At 38.2% G+C, this 24751-nt stretch overlaps 1 long non-coding RNA gene across 1 annotated transcript; it reads right to left on the bottom strand.

Moving 5' to 3' along the window:
* Nucleotides 1-546: 546 nt before the first annotated feature.
* Nucleotides 547-23183, bottom strand: LOC121676696. The gene is made up of 3 exons (XR_006020539.1): nucleotides 23067-23183; nucleotides 15393-15517; nucleotides 547-654 (listed from the first exon to the last, which is right to left on the bottom strand). It is a non-coding gene; the product is annotated as an uncharacterized LOC121676696 (long non-coding RNA).
* Between the last annotated feature and the right edge of the window lie 1568 nt (nucleotides 23184-24751).

Genomic DNA, 24751 nt, shown 5'->3' on the forward strand with positions numbered 1-24751 from the left:
AGGTGATAAAAAAGTCATATATGTGGGAACTGTAATGAAAATGATGTGGAATTTCTTTTAGCTTTGAGTGATGGTGAGAATTTATAATTTAAGAGACAGATATAGTTTTCTAGCCACAGTTTGTTTTCTATGTTGCACATCAACATCTGCAGCTGTCCTGCATTTGTCTTCACCATATGCCAAGTATAAGGTCCTTTTGCATCAACATGTCACACTTTTTCAGTATATTTAAAATTGGTTGAGAATTAATGAGCTTGATGTATGTTGCCACATTTTGTCTTTTCTATTTCTAACATTTCTTGAATGCATAAAGTAGACAGGTTTGATGGGAGTTAGGAAGTTACTCTAGGTTAGGGTGGAAACAATGCCTCCCAACCAAGATAAGAAAAAGAACAAATGTAGAGGAATTGCAGTCGTGTCTTACATGCACAGAAAGTACAAGGGAGGTCAGGTAGTTGATTTACATAGCTGACATTACACTGCAGAACTTTTTCTTACTTTCCCCAAATGTATCCTCTCCACCAAGGAAGCACCACTGTTACCTTATGGTCTGGAGAATGCTCTGGTCACCTGAAGATCTTCACTGAAATTGCTCAAAATGTTTGATTTATCCTCCCAGTGGACTCAATACCGATCCAGAAAGAAACACGTCCTCTAACACAGACAAGGAGAGATAGTGTCACAAGAATAATAAATCATACAGATAAACTGACATAACTTGAATCTAGACTCAGTTCTCATTTGCAATAAAACCTGGAAACGAGCTAATGCTTTCATCCATATGTCCTGAGTTAGAATCATAGAATATCCTGGGCTGGAAGGGACCCACAAGGATCATCGAATCCAACTCCTGGTGCTGCACAGGGCAGCCCCAAGAATAACACCATGTTCCTGGGAGCAGTGTCCAAAGGCTTCTTGAACTATGAGTTAACTGTCAAATGTTTCACACACACCTCACTTACATGCTGTTCACAAGAAGAAAAGTACACAGTAAGCCAGTAACAATACCATATATTTTCATTTCTTGACACCTAGTCTACAAATATGTATTTAGTCAGATTCCTTTTAGACAGAGCTGTCCTTGAACACAAGCATTTAGGAAATGATGAAATTTTAATTATTAAAATCCCAAATACACCAATTATCTGTAAGAGATGAAATTTCATACTGATACCAAATTACCAAAGCAGTGCTGAAAAACCCTTCCCCTTCCCCTTCCCCATCCCTCCTAAACTAGGTTTCTTTTCATAGCCCAGACCCTCTGCTGGGGGTGAGGATAATAAAAGGTCAATTGCTGCATGGAGTGCAAATTTTTTGCTTGTTGCACATAACTTGCAGGTGCACAGAAATATATAGAAGGAGAAATCAGCCAAATATATTTTTATTATGCTGAATTTAGCCAAATTTGTCTGAGTGCAAGCCTGTTACTGGGTTGCTCAGATGCTTCCAGCTTCAGAAGGATCAAAAATCACCAGGATTTCTCTTTTCTTACATGCCACCATAGCTCAGACTTAGCTGAACCATCAGGACCTTTCTAACAAAATGAAAATATACCAACATATTCATTAGAGCCAAAATAATAACCTGTAACCACAGTTAGGACAATAGTCAGAGCAAGGCAACAAAAGCAAAGGCTTATTCTGCCTTCTCCAGAGAAATGCTGGATCAAAATTTAAAGAATTAAACACAACAGATGGCTTCTATGACTAAGGCCAGCTCTCTAAGCAACATGGGTTATAAATACACTTATTAAACAGAATTACTTGCATTTTGGAGCCAAAGCCAGATACTTTGATATATTTCCCTTCCTATGTAAGTGTCTGAAAGGTTTTATTTTTGTTCCAGAACAGAACAAAAATACAATTCTAAAGTTCTTTTGATACAAAATTTTCATCCTCCACAGTCTAGTGCCAGATACTTCCTGAGAATATGTGCTTTTAAGCTCTCTACATCAGTTGCATTAACTTTGACACATAACAATCTGTGGTTTTCAGAAATAACACCTAAAGAATAAATCTTTTACACTGGTCCAAATGTTTAGGAGTTTAGAAGGAAGTAATTGCCTAGGCAATTTCACTAAGCAACCAAAGAGACTGAAGTGCAGAAATTTCCTCTGCACATCCTCAGAGCACAGTCAAGGTATACAGAATGTGAAGAAACACCTCTCCTGTTCTTACTGCTGCATAAAATGAAGATGCAGTTGAAAGGAGTAATTTTAGTAAATCCTGGAAGATTAAATGAAGGCAATCATAGAACGAGTAGTGCTCCTTTGTATATAAAACACTAACAACAATCTGCTATCAGAGATGTAAAGTTTTCTTATGAACATACTTCTTTGTCTCTAAGAGCGGAATAGTTTATTATAAGCCTTCAGATCAGCATCTCTGTAGTCCAGCAACAGCTGTATCATTGAAATATGTCTGTAAAAGGGATCAGATGTAAATAATGGAACAGGACTTACCCATGACCTTCCACAGCTATTGAAAAGTGTAAGGAAATATTACTTTAAGCCATAAATGTACAGTAGAGATAATGCCAAGAGAATTAAACAACCATCTGGTGTAATTATTCATGTTCTCTAAAAATAGTTTGCATGTGAATGTGGCACCATATTTTCCTATATAATTTAGAGGTTTGAATCTAAAGGAAAATTACAGAAAATCACAGGAAATAAAGACTACTCTTTTTTTCTTTTCTTTTCTTTTTTTTTTTTAAATGAAGATTAACACATTCTCTTCTAAATAAGAAGGCACAGGGAAAAATTCAGGGAGTGGGGGTGAATGGAAAGAGAGGAGTGTGGTATTGGTACTTCTAAAGCAGATACACATGTGACAACCCGTCTGAATTCATAATAATCTTTCCTTCATGTGCTGGTGTTTTCATGATACTTTGTCATACAGATATTTTCAGATTGTACAGTTATCAGGTGAGGAATTGCATGAAGACTTTGGTTGTTGTTATTCTAAATATATGGTGTAAAAATGGGTTTGAAGTAAATACAAGTATTAATAAAAGAGCTTTTCATCATAGAAATAAATTACTCATCTCTGGGGAGGGGTAATTTGTGCATAAAAGACCATTTCCTGTCCCTGCTTCAAGAACCTACCAATGTTTCTAGGAGCATCAGGTAGTTATAGAGAGCTTCAGCAGCCTCCAAACACTGCCCAAAATTCTTTAGCAAGCCACAGACTGAGCTGCAGCTGAGTACTGTATTCCAAAAACTCAAAACCAAATTAAATTAGTAGAACCTGTCCAAGGACAAACTGCAGAAATTGTTCTCCCCACTCTTAATTGCACACTTGTATTCTGTTACAACAGGAAATAAAATATCCATTTATAACACAGACACTGCTATGAAATTGTAAATTCTGCTGGGCAACTTGAGAAAAATTCAGCAGAAATGGTTTTCCAGTGATGGTATGTGACTAATGCACATCACTAATGAATTTACAAAGAACATGAAATTATTCCTCTTCACTCAGGTAAGATGACCAGAATTACCACAAACGAGGATACAAAAATGTGTGGCAAAAACTAATGGATGCTGACTGCAAAATAAATACCCGCAGTAGGTGTTTGATGCGTCATTTCCCAAGACTGCATATGTGGAGGAGATCATACATACCATTGTGTACTTTGGGGCCAAGTTTCCTATACAAATATGAGCAACAGAGATGTGAGCTTAGCTATACCTCCCCCATATCAGGTGGAGGTACCACCTCTGTGTGTAAAAAACCCAGTAAAATATTATTTCAGGCGAAAATTTTTGTAATGAAAACTGCCACAGGAGCCAAGAGTGGATAGGAAAACCACAAGCAGACATTCATTCGCTGCATTTTAGTGTATGAAAGCACCGTTTGCTTCAGCTAGGCTTCAGCAGACACAAGTGCACTTGATGTCAATTCTCAATTTCATCTTCTAACTTTCAGTGATCATCTAAAGTTTAGCAGTTTGGTCTCAATACTCTCAGAATCCTATTTAACAGAGAAACAGTGTATTCCTTCTCAAATCAACTAAATAGAAATTAAGAGCAGGTAGGCAGCAGGATAGCAGAGTTAGAAGAAGACCTTAGCTTGTCTAAGTTATGTTCCTAGGAATTTGTTTAGCTGTCAGCACAGATTTTACACAGTTCTAGAAAGAGGAGGAGAATAAAGATTGACACAAAAATGGATAGTAACAGTATTTATATGATTTATCCTCAGAAAGCCAAGTTGCTATAAATGCATCTCCACACCTACTTATTTCAAAATAATATTTCTGTATCTCTTGGTTTTCTCTGGTTTTTTGTTTTTTTTTACAGAGGAATGAATTCAAACTAATTGAAAAAATTTCATCAGGCTTTTGTTTTCTGTCAGGTGCTTGGCTAAGACCAGTGCCCAGGAGATAGCCTTTCTGTGGGTTAATACAAAGGCTATACACACATGTAAAATGAGTAAAGGGAGTAATTTCTAGCTTGTCTTCACTTCTTACAGTGTTTTGTATTATGTTCTTTTAAATATATTCATTAGCTGCTAAGAGTCTTTTTAACATATGCAGTGTGTATGGTAGAAATCTCTAGATAAAAAGTAGAAGACTATTACAAAAGGCTTGTATAGATTTCACCAACATTTAAAACAGCTTCTTTTGTCAACAGCATTCCTTCCTCTAGTACCAAACATTTGCTTTTAGGACATGATTGCTACCTCAGAAAAAAAAGGTTTGAAAGCAACGTTTGTCTTACAAGGATAGGGCACTGTATCAAAAGTAATGTGAGGGCATTATGTCTGAAAAGCAAAGAGAAATGCAGGGGTTTATTAACAGGACAGGAAAATAAAGCAGTAAATATCATCCTGCACACATCCTTTTTTTCAAGGCAAAATCTCCACACATTCTTAGGTTAATGCTATGAAAAAATAATTATATACTAAACATTTATATATACCAGTTCTCTAGAATTCTCTAGAGACTTGGAGGAAATCAGGAATGGTGGGAAAATATTTTACATACATAACCTGGTGCTTGCTTTCATCCAACTCCTGTTTCAATTCAACACATTAATCATGTGTTCCTCTTGAGATGCTTAAGATGACAAATCCCTTTTCAGAACTGTGTTTGCCAATATTCCTTATATTATTAATCTAGAAATAACAACCTCCAGATAACCATATTGAATGACTAGTAAAATGTTTCATGTATCCAAAAAATCAAACAACTTCAGTGGTTTCCATACTGGGAACAAAAGCCATTCGAGCATATGCTATTTATGTTAATTGGGGAAGTTGTTATCTGACAATACTTATACCATGTCTGTGCCAAATTCAGAAAGACAAAAGTTGTCTCTCCAAGAGCTATTAATACGTTGCTGTGCCTTTTGGGATGGCTGTTTAAATTTAAAGACTCTTTTAAAAATAAGTTATGTTTAGAGAGGCTATTTTGAAAACAGAGAAGCTTCAGAATAAGTAAGATTTAAAACAGAACAGAAATTCTTGTTGTTTTCTGAAACCAAAGAAATGTGCCTTAAGGTAGGTCAAGCAGAGGACAGTTTAAAACTTGTATGTCGAGAACTTTTTACCACAAAGGCAGTATAATCACCAAGTTGACAAAAATTACAACACTGAATGTGTAATACCAGGCCCCTTTCATGATGCAAAACTGCTAACAAGAGAAAGATGAACTCATGAAGGAATAACAGCAGCTAATTTTGAGTCCAGCCAAGCCTGAAGGAAGCATATTTTCCTCTTTCCATGAAACTCTTGAAATGGTGGGGTGCTGTAAAACCTCTCTGTAGTGAACAGGCAATAACAGATGCCACTTCCTTCCTGGACTCTACGGAGCTCATCAGAGCTTCTCACTACAGAAAAGCCACCTACAAACACAACATGCAGAAGTACAAAATTCAGCTTGGAAGCAACTGCCCATGTCACTGAGTATCTGCACTATGGTGACTTCATGGGGATTATTTTAATATTGATGAGATAATTCAAAATTATTAATTATTACAAAAGTGTACATTTTACTTTCTGTTGAAATACTTTAAACAGATATTAAAATAACACCAAAATTCAAAATTATGATAAGTTCTCCTGTAAAAAATTTGAATACTTAATACTAAAAATCTAGAATAAATATTGGAAGTAACAATTGTAAACAAAAGGGATATAAGTGAAATAGAAGAATTCTCTATATGCATAGATTTTTCCATTGCTAAGATATTACCCATGAACTATTTTCCTGAAAGGTCATATCAAGGTCATATCAAGAACTTAGGAAACCATTCTTCTCAATATCTGGCACATAAACTGGAAAGCACCCTCTCACTGGTATGTAGGCTCACTGTACTCTATGCCTGATCTGTTAGGAGTGCAATAAACTCAAAATGGTATCTAAAAGATACAATATGATAATAAATGCTTCATTCTGTCCAGATAGTAAGGACACAGAGGTCTTCATTCCCCATCTTAATTGCCCCAATGTTGCTTCCCATAGTCATTTCTTTGAGTATTTTTTTTGGTGGTCACATCATTACGGGTCCTTGAAACAATTATTGGGGGAGCAGGAGGTTTGAAACGTTTAGGAGTCAAAATTCGAACCTAGCCCTGCCATTGACTAATGAAACTAATAATTCAGTTAATTATTACTTACTTGTTGCATGGGCCACAGTTTCATGATTTGGATAGATTTTTAATGAACTTTACCTCCTTATTTTTTGGAGTTGATTAAAATTACAACTCATTTCAGAGCTCAGGGGTGTTTAGCTGTACTTCACCACAGAAATGCACCTCTGAAGTCAAGAATGAAGTTCTCATTCTTCTTGAACAGACACCTTCTTCTGTGGTCGCATAAACCATTTTGAAGGCTGCTTTTTTTCTGAAAAAAGGGATGTACCATACCAGGAGAACCCCAAGCTCCCTGCCTTATGGATAACATTGTGTCAGCCCAGAAGGTGCACTCAGAGAATTTGCTGAGGCTGTGATGAGCTGCATTCTCGATGACAGCAATCCAGTAGCATGCTTTATTATACATAAGCCACCAAAATAATGTCAATTATTGAAGACTAACACGTCAGACATGCTTTAATTATAATTTTGTATAGAAAGCTCATGTTCTTTAGTTTGCCATGGGCATGTCTCCTCAAATACAAAAAATACAAGAGCTATAGTACTAATGGTTTTTTCTATGAGATCATAGTAAATCACAATTTTGCTGCATTGAAAGAATCTTATGTTAAATTATACCTTATCCCTTAATTTCAAAAGCTCATTGAGTGTTTACTTGCATAACGTTGTCTGTGCAAGATTACAGATGCAATCTTTCAAACCAACAATACTGTCAATTATGTTACCTAAACAGCTGAAAATATATTATGGAGGAAATCCACAGACATCCATAAAAGCCCAAAAGAGAACCACCATCATATTTTAAATATTGTAACCTTTGTGGGCAGATGAATTAGATAACTCAACTACATGTCACCAGGCTAGTAACTGAGACATTGTTAACAACTACTTGGTGGATAGCAGGAGTGATTAACTGCTCATCTAATTAATTGAAAATTCACTTGGACCTAGATTCATCCATTGTAACTTTAGTCACTTAAATGAGACATTCAAGTTAGGAAATTAGATGCAAGAAGTAATCTCAACAGTTCATGGAAAGACCTCAGCCTTCTGACCTTTATGTGTTTTTTTAACCATTAAGAGGTGTCAATCTTCTTCCATCACCTCTTAAGGAGAAGAAACTCACTCAGGTGACTAAGATGCAGATGTGGGGACTATGTGGAATCGAAACATCTCTGTCACAGTGAGTGATAACTAAAAACCCTATTAAATCTGCTGGGCACCTAATTAAACAATGCTGAGATGTTGATCACATAGAGAGACATCACTGTGTCAACTGAAATGAAATCATTTTACACTTAAAACAATTTGGGTGGGAAACTCTGAGAGTTCAAGCATTTAATATGTTTGATACCCACATCAAACATTTGCTGCAACTACACTAACCTCAGCAATGACATAGTTGAAGAGAAAGCATCTGAGATGGTTTGTGCAGTGAGTGTAGTGTCCTTGTTATTAACTGCAATGGTTATTCTGATCTCACTTTGCAGAGCAAGCAGTGATGTGATGACCAATAGTGCAATCTGTAGACAGATTTTAGGGCTAGTTAGCCAGAGAAGACTGCTGTTCCTCGGGTGTCCTTGTTACTAATTTGCTATTGTGAGGTATGGACGACCTGTTTCTGATTTATCGGATTGGCACTTTTGTCACTGCCTCAGTGGTCTCTGCGGTGAATACGTAACATTGGAAAGCAAGATATTGCCCTCTGGTGTTGCAAATTGCTGGCCCAGAAGACATAATGGTCACATAGTTCATATACACTATAAGGAAGTTCTCAAGGATTATGCCAATCTCTGAATAGAAACTTATCCAAGAAGCGTTTGGATTATAAAGACAATTTTATGCTACTTCTAATTCTTTACAGCTTTGACTTAACACTAGAAGCATATTGCTCAACAGGATTTTGATATGACAGGTGGTCCTTGGGCTCTGAAAACTTTGGAGAAACAAGTAATGCTTAAGTCAAGCAGAAGCCAGAGTATATCTTAGTATGTACTGATGGCAAGAAGTAAATTAGCCCATGAGCACACTGCATCTTTTGTTTGGCTCATGCTGTATTCAGGCCATTATTGGTTTCAGCACACAGAGTACCATGTAGATGTAAGAGCTGTAGAAAAGCACAAGGCTCAGAAGCACAGAAAGAGTAAGAAAAGTGAACACAAAGAGGTTCTTCAGTGATCTGACGTGGTCCCTCCCCCAGGCTCTGCTGCCAGCCCCAAGGATTATTTAGGCATTTTGGCATTGAAAAATCCACAAATAAAATACAGAAGCGGTATCTGAGCTGGCCTCTTCCTGGGCCAGGCTGCGTGTTATGGGGCTGTGAGTTACACTCCCAGTTGTTTACTCTCTTCTCCTTTCTGCCCCTCTCAGTCTTGTTTTTCTTGCTGCACAGTGGTACAACTTCAACAGAAAAGCAGTGAATAAACTTCTGTAATTCTTGTCTTAAACCACACAGCTTCATTCAATATATGCAAGATATTCTGAGCTTCCTCTGAAAGTCCTCTCTTAAAGAAAAGGTGGACAGAAACTGACACCGTCCTTTTCAGCTGAATTTTCAAAGAGAACAAGAAGACAGCATCTAAACACAGAGTGGCAGCTAAGGCACTGAAGCCCTTTAGGCTGTAAATGCCAGTCTTTCACAAACACGAGCTTTAGAAGTTTTCTGAACTGCTGAAAGCTGGAACAGAAGTACGAATTTCTCTCTGCCTCCAGCCTTTCCTCCTAGCTCTCTGGCTGGCTAAGGCATCCTCAGTTCAGATGAAATTTCACAAGGCCAGCTCATAGTTGTAAATCCCAGCCAGCAGTCTAACTCTTTCCACTTGTGATGCCCAGAACAGGCAGTTTCTGGAATATGTCAAACCTAGTCATAGCTGATTAAAACCTCGGTGTGAGTTGTCTGCTCTCCCTTTTCTCTATAATTCTGTTATTCCTGCATCATTACGACAGAATCACAGCTCTAGTCCACTGTGTTAGTGTAGTTTTTTTGGGGTTTCTGTAGCTGCTCATCAGTGGCTTAATCTAACACAATGAGATATGACCTGGAGCAGTGAGGTGCAAATCTAAGCTCTGTCCTACTGCCTCTACTCTTGAGGGCAGTAACTATAACAGAGAGGAAGGACAGCCAGTTGCAGAAAGAAGTATTTTAATTTACTACAGCTATACTTACCTTTACTCTTGATGACTACATACCCTGGCTTGTGCACAGTCTCTGCTGCCATCACAATCAAAAATTCAGCTTGCTACAGTGAATCTATGGCTTAGAGGACTTTCCTTTAGCTGATTTCAAGTAAAAGAAACAGGTATCATCCACTAGCAAAATGTTCAGGAGTTTGCCAAATGTCAGATGTTAGATGGCAAAATTTGTTATCGTAAAGAAGTATTTTGTTTCTCTGATGGTATAGTTAGCACATTCAGAGAGTGTCACCAGAAGTGACCATTCTCTGCCATTTTCACAGCTTTTTTCCTGAGCTGCTGCTGCCAGTCAGGGAAGGAAAATTCCACAACATGATATAAAGCAGAGCTCTCTTACAGAATAAGAAAATAACAGCTTTGAATGCTTTTATTGAGGATAAATTGTAGAGCTGGAACACCCTGCTGCTTTCCACAGAATAAGATTAAAAGAAAGATCATCTGGCAAAAAAGTACTAGACCTGCAACTCTTGAGGAGATGGTGTTGATTTAATGCTGTTAAAGTCAGTCAAGAGAATAGAAACTTCAGATAAGACCAAAGAGCGACAAGTGCTTGTAATGAATTGCTACTTCATTTCTGAGTGGTTTGGAGCTTAGAAGTCACAAAATAGTAAACTTCCAGGTGCTTCAAAGACAACTTCTTTCCCCAAAATTTAGCATAAATTGAGGAAGAAAAGGAGTTCTCAGTGATATGTATGTGAAGACAATAAATGGATTATGCTGAACTTATATACATAAGGACTATTAAAAATATAACAGACTGCTCTTAAAAGGAAAAGCATATCCTTCTTATTTACAACATATAACCTCTCCACTGGCTTTGTATCTTATTCTTCCCAATGTAACTTTGCTTTAGAAGGGTTATTCAGGAAATAACGGCACTGAAAAAAGAAAGTGATGTATGGGTCTGTGAGTCACATAAAATGTAATTTTGGCTTCAACATCTGAAGCTTTTAGAGACTTTAAAAACCTCTGAAGCTTTATGGTGGCATTAGACCTAGCATAGAAACATGAACAGGGACTTTCTGTGATACTATTTCTCTAAACATGCTAAAGATTTTGTGATTAAGGAAATATTAAAAATGGCTCAAATCTTCAGCGGTATTTAGGTGTCAAATCCCCATTAAATAAGACTTGAGTAAAAGACCTAAGTACCTTTAAAGATCTGAGATCATATTTTTATACAGTGAACCCCAACTCACGCTATCTGCTTCTACTGAAATTTTGAACCGTAGTTCAATGTTCTTCTCTGCATGAGAATGCATTTCACAATCACTTTGGTCCCCTTAGCATGACACCACCTTTGCCATTTATTTACATGTGTGCTTGCAGGGTTTTTTTAATCCATGCCAAATACCAGAGCTGTTACAGATGTGTTGGTCTGAAAGAGAAAACCATAAAGCCTTGGTCCATGTTTCCCAGTTCAGCAGTTTGGCATGTCCCATAGCCAGGGATGGAGTTCCTTTTGCATTTTCTCGGTCCTGGGCTGGGCTGGTCCTGCAGTGCCTCTCTGTGTGTCTGTGGCACCCAGGGCAGTGCAGGCCAACTGCTCCCTCAGCTCCACTGCCACTGAGCAAACGCTGGAGTGCATTGTATTTGTGAGTGCATTGCACCATTGAACCAAACATTAAACTACTAGTTTTAATTCAGTAATCTACTGCTTCTGTCACTAACAGGGATAATTTTAATTAATTGCAATATTTTAATCCTGTGATATTAACTCAGATGTAAGAAACCATGTGGGAACAAAGCAGACAGAATACAGAAAAAGGAAGAAAGGAAAACCCCAGTGTTGCATAAAACTTACGGGAGAAGTAGAATAATGCTCTGAAGCTGATTCAGCAGGTATTTTGACTTCAGAACAAGTTTTGGCAGGCAGATTGGGCAAGTAATAACCCTAAAACAATATGTCCTGCTCCATTAAGGAGGGCTTCATGCCATCAGAGGCAAGGAAGTTAAAAAACTGAGCGCTGAAGGAACTGAATTTTCTCTGGAGAAACTGAACTGCACATGGCCTGAAAAGTAGAAATTTTACTTCTAAGTTATACAAAGCCACAGAACCAGTTCCTGCAGATCTGGGCTACAAATTATTGCTTACTCAGGAAACATCTCATCCTGCTTGGTATATTCACCCAGAAACTCATGAAATATTATTTCCTTTTCTAAGTCTTTGGAACAGCCAACAAACATAATCACCAGCTCTTTTCACCCTTATCTCAGAACATGAACAATAGCTTTTCAACAATAAAATGTTAGCGGAAGTGGGAACTGAAAATAATACTCAAAACCATGTTCAGTTAAATTTTAACTTTAAACCACATGACATTTTTCTTTCCGATTTAGTCACAGATGTGAATACCTCTGCTAGTAAAAGAAAAGTTTTGTTTCCCTGTGATTCAATACAAAATGTCAGTTGCCATTTTTTGGCGATATTATATCTGCTCCCTTTACCATTTTTCTTTGAATTCTCAGGTACTTAATTATATATATTTTTGTAAAAGCCAGTAGGAAAGTATGCACTCTTGTCAATAAGAATTGTTTATAAAAAATGTCAGTAAAAAATTCTGAGAAGGCAGAAAATTCCAGGGCAAAAATTTCCACTGTAAGTTTACGAAAATTGAAAGTGTTGGCAATTTTGAAGTGTTTTGGGATCCTGTAAAGGCTTGCTTTTTAATGGATAACAATCGAGTGCACAATGTCTGACCATCTTCACAGTGTTTCTAATGATACAGCTATATGTTGATCTGACATTCTCAAAGAAGTATTTTGTGTGCCACAAAGCATTTGCAGGCAATTTATCCCCAAATGAAACAAAACACCTGTTGGCACAGCAACAGTGAGATGGGATGAGTTCAGTAAGTCTGCAAGTTTCTTAATGAACACGAAAATAGCATTATGTCTGTATAGAACATCTTTAAATTAAAAGTTTTTTTGGGATGTATAATATCATTTATTCAACTAATTGAGAAAAAAATGGCAATGGCTCATGTGCCCTTCATCAAGTCTGCCTATGAACTCAGAAAATCCTTAGTTAAGTACAGTCCTGAAGAATGATTGTCTTTTTTCTCTAAAAGTATATCCATTTGCCAAACCTCAGTCAAAGCTTCTTAAACTCATGCAGCATCACACTTGTATAAAAAGAAAAGCATTACTGCTGAAAATCCTGTACTATAATAACACAAAAAACCCAAGAGAATACATACTATTTTGACATAAATGAAAATAGAGTGGTGCTAGTTATAAGCAAAAATTGCACCAGATGACCTCTGTTCCCAGCTCACTTCCACTGTTACCTAACTTGAGTCAGTCAAAAGTAGCTTGATGGTTGCTTTACTCTAGCAGCTCAACAGCACAGGCAGAAAGAGGGCTCACAGTGCAGGTGTGAATCTCCAGGCAGAAGAATGAGGAGAACACCTTAGTGTAGGAACCAGGAGGGAGACATGCATAATTCACTGGCCAGAAGAAACACCAAGATCATGAAATGCAAAAAATAGTATGTGTATTTTGCTGCAGTAACTGTATAACAACCAAATTAGTAACTGAAAATGTTTTTATAGACATAGGGATGGTGAGGGAGGGAAAGAAGGGAAGATCTAGGAGACACTGGGCAGTGGAGGATGCTGTAAGACTCTGTGTGTACACTTGTGTAACTGTTTTACCCAGGTGATGTTTTAAAAGCATTGGTTTAGTCATAGCCCCCCCACTGCCTCTGTGATGCCCTGCCTCAATACCATGCTACTTTTTGGACATGCAATGTACCCATTGGCTTCTGGTCCTCTGGTATTTGGTGGATTTATTTGATTTATTTGATGTTTATTTTATTTATTTGATATTCTGTGGTATTATTTAGTTTTCCTTTTCTTCTCCTGGCTTCATATTTGGAAAAAAAAACCAAGCTCCTTTTCACCAAATTCTCTAATTATTTATGGAATGAACACACCAGGACATTTCTTTTCCAGTGTTACAAGAACAAATAACATGAAAAGAAGAATCTAAACTCTCTGTTTTTCAAGGGATACAAAAGCAATGAGAACAGGACCTAAGTCACACTATCATCTGGAGGAGAATAATAAATATATTCATAAAGTCTCCACACTAAGTGACTGAACACATAGCTCAATCTTAACAACAGAATTACAAAACACAATGAAAGTGAAACCTATCCTCATAACACATCAAAGGAGAAGACCAAAGAGACAGAACAAGCAGATGCATCTTCGTTACTAGATGTTGAGGACCTTGAGTATGATGTTTAGAGAAACATATTTGGAGAAAGAGATTTGAATAGGGAAACATTTCTTACACAATGAAAACATTACAATTTGAATTCAGTAACAGCAAACAGAACAACCAGACAGTCTGGGCAGGATTTGAAATGTGAACTATGTTAATGTTAGAAACATATTATTTCTTTGATGTTTTATTCCTGAATATTTTGGAAACCAAGAAACTAATCATGACTATTTTTCAGGCCAAGGAGACCACTTTTACTCATAATATTCTCTTTACCTGAACAAATAGAAGTGTTTTCATTTGTCTGTCCATGTTTTCAGCAGTGCTTATTTTATACAAAGAAACAAAAATACTAAGTTACTGTCTTCTGGACTACCTTTGACCTGCCACATAGAGGCTCAGTAGTTCAGAGGAGAATTTTTCAAAGAACAGTAACATTTGAAAGCAGATAGTTCATATAATTTCTAATCAAAAATAGATTATATCATCAGAAGCATTAAAGCATATTACTGAATAATGAAACTTAAAAAAACCCAACAACCCAAACCAAACCAAACTAAATCACACCACTTTATTAATTTTCCATTTATTCATGTAATAATTGCAGCTATCACTGCTGAGTAGATTGTTGTTGTCTATTTTTTACTTGGGGAATTCAGTTAGCTGTTCAAATAAGCCAGCACCACATTTCACAGCCCTATATTCTCTCTTCCTCTCCAGTCTACTACTTAATTTTTCTTACAATTTTCTATCTTTGTTGCACATATTTGTCTTTGTAGTTCCAATGATGGAAATTCTTACTGATTCTTCAAATGCTTAAATAAAAACAAAACTCTTCACTAGACAAATACAACAATATTTTCATTCTGTAGAAACATCCTCTATGATCACAAGAAATCATATGATATGGGTATGATAAACAAGGTCTGGTTAAAGTATTATAAATTTCCTTGTGTAAATTCTGTACAGAGGTCATTGGTACAAAATGTTGTTGTTCTGTCATATAACACTGCCTAGGATTTCTTCACTCATCAAATAGATACTGTTACATTATGCTTTCACTAAATTCTTACATTATAAATAATGTGAATGACATTGAGGCCGATTTAGCTATTAATTCCCTGAACAAATCTGCCCCCATTTCTTTCCATCAAGGCTTTGTAGCATACTGCAGTGGCATCCATAATTTTTTATGTTTTCAGTTTCTTAAAAATGGAACCAATATTTTGTAAAGCATTTATTGATCTTTACAGGGGCTTACTGACCTTCAGAGGATCTTGGTGACTTAGGAGGGAAAATGACATTGAAAGAAAACAAAGATAAAAACAGGTGACCCCAAATGAAACAGAGTAAAGAGAAAGAGAAATGCATAACCTCAGTGATTACAGATGTCGGCAACAAGACTCTCCATTCCTTTGCACTTGGGATTGGCTCCTCCTTCTCACTGAGTAAAGAGGCAGAAGATCTTTGATTTAAGATAAATCAGTTTTATCATCCACCTAAAAACAACAAACAGAAAAAAATAGCAGAAAAATGAAAACCAAAATAACAAAAATAAAACTAGTGCTAGTGGTTCTAACACTGCAGCATGACTTTTGTTTCCAGACAAAAAAAGGAAAGTGTTTATGTAAACCTTCCTCTTATCTTTGCCTTTGCACATGGAGATCCTCTGGGGCAAGTGGGCACAAAGAGCCAGGGAAAGCAGCACGGAGTCATATACAGGAGCCTGCTTATGTCAGCACAGATCACCCCATCATCAATTCATCCTCCTCATCCTGAGACATGAGAAAAGGTGCTGCACTTGCCTTCCAGCATCTCTTTGGAGAGATGATCGAAACAGAAATGGACAGAGATATATCTGAGAGAGAAAAATAAATACACTTCTTCCTCTTGTAAGGAAAAAAAAAATCTAAAGTACAAGCTAGATAAAATCAGCTATTAACACAGAAAGTCAAATCTACATAACCTTGTAAACAAGAAATCCAAAACCTGAAAATTAAAACCAATGGTAGCAATGCACTGAGTGAATTCTGGATTTCTCTGTTGATAAAATTCTTACACATTTTTCTTTTCCTTTTCATTATAGAACACTGGATGAAACCACTAGGGAAGAGCTCCAGTACGATGAAAAATGGCATAGAAAACAAAGGATAAAACAAAAATGCAGGTTATGGGGTTAATACCCTACTGATCATCTACAAAATTCAATGGATTAGAGAGGTGGGCAATCACCAAGCCTACGAAGTTTAATAAGGGCAAATGCCAGATTCTGAACCTGGGATGGGGCAACCCTGGTTGTGTGTAAAGACTGGGGAATGAGAGGATGGAGAGCAGCACTGAGGAAAGGGATGTGGGGGTCCTGGTTGATGGCAAGTTGAACATGAGCCAGCAGTGCCCTGGCAGCCAGCAGGGCCAGCTGTCTTGGGGGGCATCAGGCCCAGCATGGCCAGCCAGGCAAGGGATAGGATTGTCCCACTCTGCTCTACACTGGGGCGGCCTCACAAGTGGTGGGGGCAGTTCTGTGCACTACAATATAAAAAAGACCTTATACTATTAAAGAGCACCCAAATGTGGGCCACGAGGATGGTGAAGGGTCTGGAGGGGAAGGTGTATGAGGAGTTGCTGAGAGCACTTGGTCTGTTCAGCCTGGAGGAGACTGAGGGGAGACCTCATCACAATCTGCAACTTCCTCGTGAGGGGAAGAGGAGGGGCAGACATTGATCTCTTCTCCCTAGTGACGAGTGACAGGACAAAAGGGAATGGCCTGAAGTTCTGTCAGGGGAGGTTTAGGTTGGATATTAGCATAAGGTTCTACAGTCAGAGGATGGGTGGGCACTGGAACAGGCTCTCCAGGGCAGTGGTCACAGCACCAAGCTGACAGAGTTTAGGAAGTGCCTGGACAACTCTCTCAGGCACATGGTGGGACTCCTGGGGATGGTGCTGTGCAGGGCCAGGTGCTGAACTTGATGTTCTTTGTGGATCCTCCAGCTCAGGATATTCTGTGATTTTATGATTCTGTGATTACAGTTGCTAGCAATTGTTCTCAGTCTGTTACCCTGAATAATTGTTTTTATGCAAGAGTATTTATTTCCATAACATTACATCATGTTGCAGACACCACGCTTCCCATACAACAAACTGTAAAAGATTAGAACTGAGTCACAAGCCTTTTCTCCAGAGGGCAAAACTTGCATTACCAATGTGGAGATCATATTTTCACACTGCTGACCTATGAGCAAATTAAATTTTAAAAGCTTCAACACTCGGATTTTAAGTGACCATTAGGGCTAAGACAGTCTTATATCAGAAAAAAGTGTTCCTCCTGAATTTGGTCTCTACATCACACAATCCTCAGTTGCTTGATCATTTTATCCTGTGGAAGAAATATTTCTAATCCTGTGGAACTGGGGAAAATTTGACGTATAATTACCAAATAATCATGAAAACCAAAAGCAAATGAAATATTGCCTTCCTAAATAAGAGGTACTCAAATATGACTTGTACATCATCTCAAGACACTGTTTACTGTCAGGAGAGATAATCAGATTCTTTAACCTTTAATGCTGAGATATATACCCTCTTTTGGTTAAGATTTGAATAAAGACATGAGAATATAAAACAGGATTTAGGAGGACACTAGGAATTCTAAATCCAAAATGATGACCTAAAAAGGTTTGATGACACGAATGGTGACAGGCTGTCCTCAGGGCAGGGACAGGTGACTGAGGGACAGAAATGCAGTGCAAACTGAGAGCAGAGAGACCTGAGAAATCTGCTTTCTGGGTGTCCAAAGTCTTACAGAAACCAAAAAGGGAAATTTGAGCTCACCATCTACAGAACTCCTGGCCTTCGCTCCCTCTGTCTCTGGTGTGGATGAAAGCTTACTACACACCCAGATGACAGAATTGCAGCCAAGAAAATTCCTTGCCTAAAGAGCTGCTTAGCCTGATTCTTCCTGCCCTGTCCTTGGAGAGAGTATCAGAGAAGCCTGGAGAGGTGCCAGTGCTCAATGGATTCTTCCTGAGGAATCATCTGCAGGCTCAGAGACCTCAGAAACAGTTATTTTTTGGCACAAAACCTATAAAATGGGTGTTGTTGCTGAATCTATCTCTGACTTAATGTCAAGTTAGAGAAGAGTAAACAAGAATCAGGGCTGCCTGGAGCCCAGAGGAGCTGTTCAAACCCACAGTTCTCATCTCTGAATAGCAGCAAAATACTTCTCTTCAAAAACATTTCTCCATATACATAAAGAAAGATCCAGGAGGTGAAGAAGCAGGAGCAGAGTGGTTAAAGTATCCTTGTACATGCAGAATCCTGAGATTCCTGCCTTCAGCACTAAAGCAGCTCTGCCACAGAAATATCTTTCAAATTTATGGGAAAGGTGCTTTGGAAATCATGTAACATCAATCAATACCATCTCCATTTTCACTTCTTCATTTTTTGAAATTCTACAAGATCACACTGAAAAGAAGTTACAAATGTGGGAGTGTGTCTCTGCATCAGGATCTTACTTCAAGTACCTCCAGGTATGACTAACCCCAGGAAAATGCACAGTTTTAATGAAGTCAGGATCATGTTGCAGCTCTTTTTAATTAGAGACTTCATTTCTGGTACATTTACCAGGTATGGCCAGATCATCTAAAAGCCTGTATTAAACATAACACCACAGTACTTACTAGCACTATCTACAGTAATTTTTTTTTTGTTTCACTGATTTCTCATCAAGTGTGGTGTTCGCAGTAGTTCCTGGTATTTTCTGACACTTGTCATATGTTGTACACTGACACAGGTCAGCAGATTTTCTTGTAATCCAGATGAAGCTTCAGCCAAAGCCCGGGGTTTCTGGTGCACTCTGGGCACACAAACAGCTTCAGAACTGGAGGACTTCAGAAACTACACAGCACAAAGCTCGATTTCGATCAGCAATAATAGTAGTATATTTTCACTTATTTCACTCTTTGATATACAAAGGCAGGTCCTCCAGCTCATCAAATGCTGGCAAAGCTAATTTATAACACACACAGCAAAAGTGTCATAACTTAGTGGTGAAATGAGACCAGTTCCACAAATTCCATGTTGGGAAGATGTAACAGTGAAGTTTAAGCTGCAGAAACAATATACCAGGAGATAATATAGTGATAAGAAAGCAATATCCTGGGATCTTGAGTGCTGGCTAAGCATATTAAAAGAATTTTTTAAAAAGCCACAAAAACCCCAAAAATTTTTAACCTGCATCACTGCCATCAGATTAATTTGTAATTTGGCTTTCTGGGTATAAGTTTGAACTATGTTTTTTGATGAGTCTACATCTATTCTAATAGAAAAGATTAGTTCTTTTGTTTTTTAATGCTGGCTTCTTTTGATGACTAAAGGCTTTATTTCTTTCCTGAAATCAAGCTTTTCTTCACTATCCTGTTGGAAAAAGAGCTGAAACCAGCCACAAGGGACCAGCAGAGATCAGTCCCCTGCTCTAAGAACTGTTGGTCCGGGCTTGGAGCTTACTCCTTTTAAATTCCTTTAGAGAACCAGCTGGAAATTTATAAGAGCCAAGAATATTAAGGACATCACTCTGAGACAAAATTTAGGATGACCAAAGCACAAAGTGCCTTCCCTATCTTTGCTGAGGATCAGAGCTAGCATGCAAAGAGGTCAGTACTCAGATTCTACCTGGATCAATAAGCAACAATAAACTCAATGGCACCATGTGTTCCCAGTAGCAGCCAAGCTTGCTAAGATCACTGCAAAGGACAGGAAAGGTTTGGGGCCTTTTATAAATGTTCAGCTTTATGTTCACATCCTCTAAATCACTCAGAATTCTGAAGGACTTTCCATGTAGAAACTCAGTTAAAGTTTCAAATATTCTGGTTTCATTCTCATAAGTACCAATATCATCTGGACTGTAAGCTGTAAGACCTCAAGCTTTTCTGTATCTAGGGTGAAATGAAGACTTTTGCTGGTGCTTCAGAGTGACTTGTTATCCCATGCTTGCTATATGAATGCCTGAATTTTCAGATTCTTAGAAAAAATTACAACTAAAACTCCATAAGCTGTCTTAAAAAAAAAAATCTGGTTGTTCCACCCTAATTGAAGCATTTTAGCTTCAGTAACTTATAAAGAAAAAATCTATAAACATTTGAGATAGACACGCATACATATATACCTATATATATAGTTTTAGAGTGTTGATTCAAAACAAAAAATCGAAATACCTAGTTTATAAACTGTCAAAATTGAACTATTTCCTATTAGAAAATGGTATTTATGGTGGGGTGGAGCTATTTGCCAGATTTGGCATAACATCACCAATAGATGCAGTCAATCAAAAAATGTGGTTTTGGATAAATGAGGTATTTGTGTTTTTATAAAAATTACCCACTGATGTTCTCTACTGATTGCTTAAACCTAAGGTTTATATATTTATTTCATTTGGTTTTTTGTGATATTGTTCCAGTGCTCTTGGAATTGCTTTGAAATCTGATGATCTCTATTGTGGGCAAGTTTGACTTGAGCTTTGTACCCTATTTGTACTTCAGAAAGCAACAATAAAGGCAAGTCTAAATGAAGGATTATTATTTTCCAAATATTTTTTTTTAAGTTTAAACACAAAGTTTAATAGCTTTAGATATGATTTTATACACTATATTTATTCTCAGAGAGCACATTTCCCATCTTATATGAATTACGGATACCTGTTTCTCATTCAAACCGGCTTTTGCTCCCCTCAGGGTTCAAGACCCTGTATCCTGTGTGGCTGCTGCCCACAAACTCACATGTATTATAATTACTGTAGATGGGATGAACCCAAATAACCCCCCTTTAAGCAGATCAACTATTAATGACTTCCTGGAGATTCCAAACTCACTCCCATTAAATATTAATTGTAAAACAACCTATTACCCTACTGAGAGCAAGAATAATACCTCCTTAGTGACCTCATGCATTCCGACGATAGCTAATTCAAGACTGATGGAACACAGTGGAGCTCAAAGGAACAAAGGTGCACAGTGAGACTTTATGATGCCGGTGGCACCACAAAGAAACCTGTATGGCTGCAGTTTACTTTGCTGTTATCAGCTGAAATCGCTTTTCACCTCTACATGCAAAGTCACCTGTATGCAAAGTCAGGTCTATATGTAAAGTTAAGGACCCAAACATCTCCAAAGAGCTGAACACAGAACTCCTGGACACTCAGTTAGTTATTAAGTGTTAAACTGTCTCCTCTTTCTCTGTTCCACAACTTCTACCAAGACTGGGTCCTTTATTTTTCATATAAAGGAGACAAATGCAACCTCATGCACCTCATGAGGTACAGTTGGATTTTGCTGTGAAATTCACTTCTTTATGGAGAGGTAGAAAAGGAATCAACTGCCCACAAAATGGCAGTCTAAAATTTTGGCCTGCTCCCTGTCCTGGTGGCCGAAGGCACAGCCTCACACATCAGCTCATCATCCCCAGGTGGGGATGTAGCCCTGAGCCCATGTGCAGGGCCAGTCAGCCCTTCATCCTATCACATCTGCTTCTCTTCCTCCTGGGGCTCCAGTCAAGCCTACCACAGCATCAGTGAGTTGGATATTGCAAGAATCTCAGACTGTGATTGACATCTAGATGCCCCATTGCTTTTGTTTAATGCACTGTTGATGCCTCTGGTATGTGTCTCCTAGAGAGAGCACAGGGTTCTGTAAGGTTATGTTTGCCATGCTGAGGAAAAGCTTCCATCCGGGTGGGAGACCATGGTGCTGTGATCTCTGCTTGGCAAAAAAAACAGACAAAGAGAAAACAAAAAATAGAGGATAGGTGATAAGTAAGCTCTAAGCCTGAAGCCATTGTTATTGAAAGAAAATAACAAAGCACAGCATCACCTACACATAGAGATAGTCCTGAAATTTCTTCATGCCTTCAGTGAATATATGAAGAGTGAAGGTAAGGGCTTGAGGAAGGCAAAAGCCGGCCAGCAACAGAAAAGTGATCTGCTGTGACAAAAACACCTCTTCTCTAAACTAGCAAAATTAACCTCATAATAAATCCACTGTGATGAGCTCAAGGGATGCAGCGCTACAGCTGAGAAACGGTGCACTTGGATATTTTAAGTTAATAAACTGTTGAGGCACCTGGAGGTTGACTCCTAAGAGTGATGCCAAATGCAGCAGCACTTAACAGTGGGTGCTTCCGACCCACTGGCACCAAGAGTTTATGGTTAAAAATTTTATTGTGCGTTTTCCAAGCCTGCTATTTGATTAATGCACTGGCCTTGCAGTATTGAATGAAACTTTAAGTGAATTTAAGATACACTATCTCAAAGGACAATGGAGTCAAGCTATTTCAAAGCTATTTCATATAAATAAATAAATAGAACCAAACACATCTTCATGTTTGAAAATCTCAAGACCAAGTTTTCCTTATAGATTCTGAACAAAAGTAGTTCCTTTTTTTAATCTGTCACTCAAATTAGACCTAAAATTAGCAATTTCCCAAATATTAGCTGTAAGGTTTACGTAGGTTTGAGGAATGAAGGATTGAGATTGCCTTTAAAAAAGGCAGTCTCAAAGCACTGCCAATTTAATTGACTAGTAAACTAAGTAGGACGTGTTAAACAAGAAATTTATAGTGATTTGGTTGCATAATCAACAGAAACTAGTAAAAAGTTGTACTGACAAAAAGGCATTCCAACTATGTCTGGATAGGAGGATCAGGTTTGTCACAGATTCCCTGAGATGCAGCATTTCCTCTTCTGGTGTAACATATTTCCCAGGCATATCAACCTGCAATGGTTTTTCAGGTAACTATGCTCAAATAAAGAAAAATAATCTAGTCCTAATATTTAAAAAAAAACATATAGAAGCAGTAATATAATATCATCTAAGTTTAAAGTCCACATAAGGAGCAAACTAGATAACGAGGATTAAAGTAACAAATTAAGAAACCTCAGTTAGGAAATGGAGAATATGGCAGAGGGCTTCGGTGGATCGATGCCGTGTTTGTCCCTGCTGGGTCCCTCGTGGCCCTCTTAGGCGGCGCTCTGCCAGCACCCACGCGTGCACACAGTCTCACCTTGGCAGTGGTTGTGAACAGCCGCTCACACACACAGGCTGTGCACAGACCGGAGACAGAGAGGCGAGAGGGGTTCTCTGTGTGCAGTTCTGAGGTGTTTAATGGCAACACACCCGGAGAGAGGCAAGAAAGAACAACCACCAAAAGCCCACGCCCATTTTATCCCAAGAGCTCCCAAAGGCGGGCAGAGCATCCAAAACCAATAGTCTGAGGGCTAGGGGGCAGAGGCAAGGTTGAATGACATAACAGGGGCCAATGGGAAAAGGGATGGGAGGGGGGAAAGGGCCAGTGACCAGCAGGATCTAGACAAAGGGAGAACTTTCTAGCACGGTGTTGTAAGGAGAGACCACTTTTAAGGCAACTTGGGGAGTGTACTGTGGACTTAGCCACCACAGCAGGAGAGGAATAGCGATGGTTGGTAAATTTTCTTAATAATAAGAAAGGAAAATCTATCCCTTACTCAGCTGTGAAGGGCACAAAGCATTCAACTCCATTTACAATGAAAAAAATGGAAGACGTCTGCAGAAAAATGAAAGATTTGCCAATCTAACAGCAGGAGAGAATAAACAAAATGCAATTGTTTTAGAGAAAGCTGCTGAAATACTTTCTCTCTGAGCATATCTATTACTTTTCATAATTAACAGACACTTGAAACTTATAGAAATTTAAAAGGAATGGAGGAGTGCCACAATTAAAAAACTGAATAAAAGCAGACGCTGTGGGAATTTGAGAGCACTTAGATAGCAATTCCTGGGAAAAAAAATTGAACCAATTTGAGACTGCCAATTAAATTTAGAGACTATGGAACTGTTTGCCATCAGTCATCATGAATATGTGGAAAGCAGGTTTTTTCAAATCAACTATTCCTTTCTTATGTCAGGATTTCAGGTCTAAGGGATATAATCAAGCTATGTTTTTATATATTTGGGATTGTCTTAGAATTATGACAATTCTGTTTCTGATTTTGATCTCAAGATCTTGGAACAAAAAGACAGGAAAATTAATCAAAACTTGGTCCCCTGATGGATCTCAAAATGCAAATCACACTGAGAAAGTAGTCAGGAATGGAGCTTTAACCGTAAGGCCAAAGGGAATTTATTCTTGTTCCCTATTTTTATCAGACCTACAGCTACAAAAATTTTACTAGCATAGTAAGTGATAAGATCAACGAGTACACTTAATAGTCCTGTTATTGTTACAGGGAGACCTGAATCACTTGGTAGATGATCGCAAAGTAATAGAAGTACATTTTGTATGGTCAAATATAACACAAGATAGCTAGGAACTGCGGAAGGTATCTTTTCAGCTTTATACCGGCTAGCGCTTGTATTTCAATGCCTTAGAAAGCCTCGAGCAGCCTTGAGAGGTAGCACGGGCAATCTAGCACTTTAGTAGCTCTAAAATCGGTACCTGAATCAGCTGCAGAGCAAATACCATCAGCAGAAGCAAAGAGGGAGAAATATAGCTCCCTGCTCGCTCAATTCCCTGCAGTTAGAAGCCTTCAAATGAGACAGACGACCAGAGATGTTTACAGGAAAGTAGCTGAGCTGAGAGAGAGCGTTTGCCTCCCCTCGACCATCTTTTATTCGGAGAAGGGGAAAGGGGATGACTGGGGGTGGACCCGGGGTGAGCGGCCAATCAGACACTGCTGAAGAGTCTGAGTTACATTTGGTTTTGCCCGCGCT

The sequence above is a fragment of the Corvus kubaryi genome, unplaced genomic scaffold, assembly GCF_017639235.1.
Source record: "Corvus kubaryi isolate FWS band 111438036 unplaced genomic scaffold, C.kubaryi_AGA036_p1.0 split1-131, whole genome shotgun sequence".
Classification (NCBI taxonomy): Eukaryota; Metazoa; Chordata; class Aves; order Passeriformes; family Corvidae; genus Corvus; species Corvus kubaryi.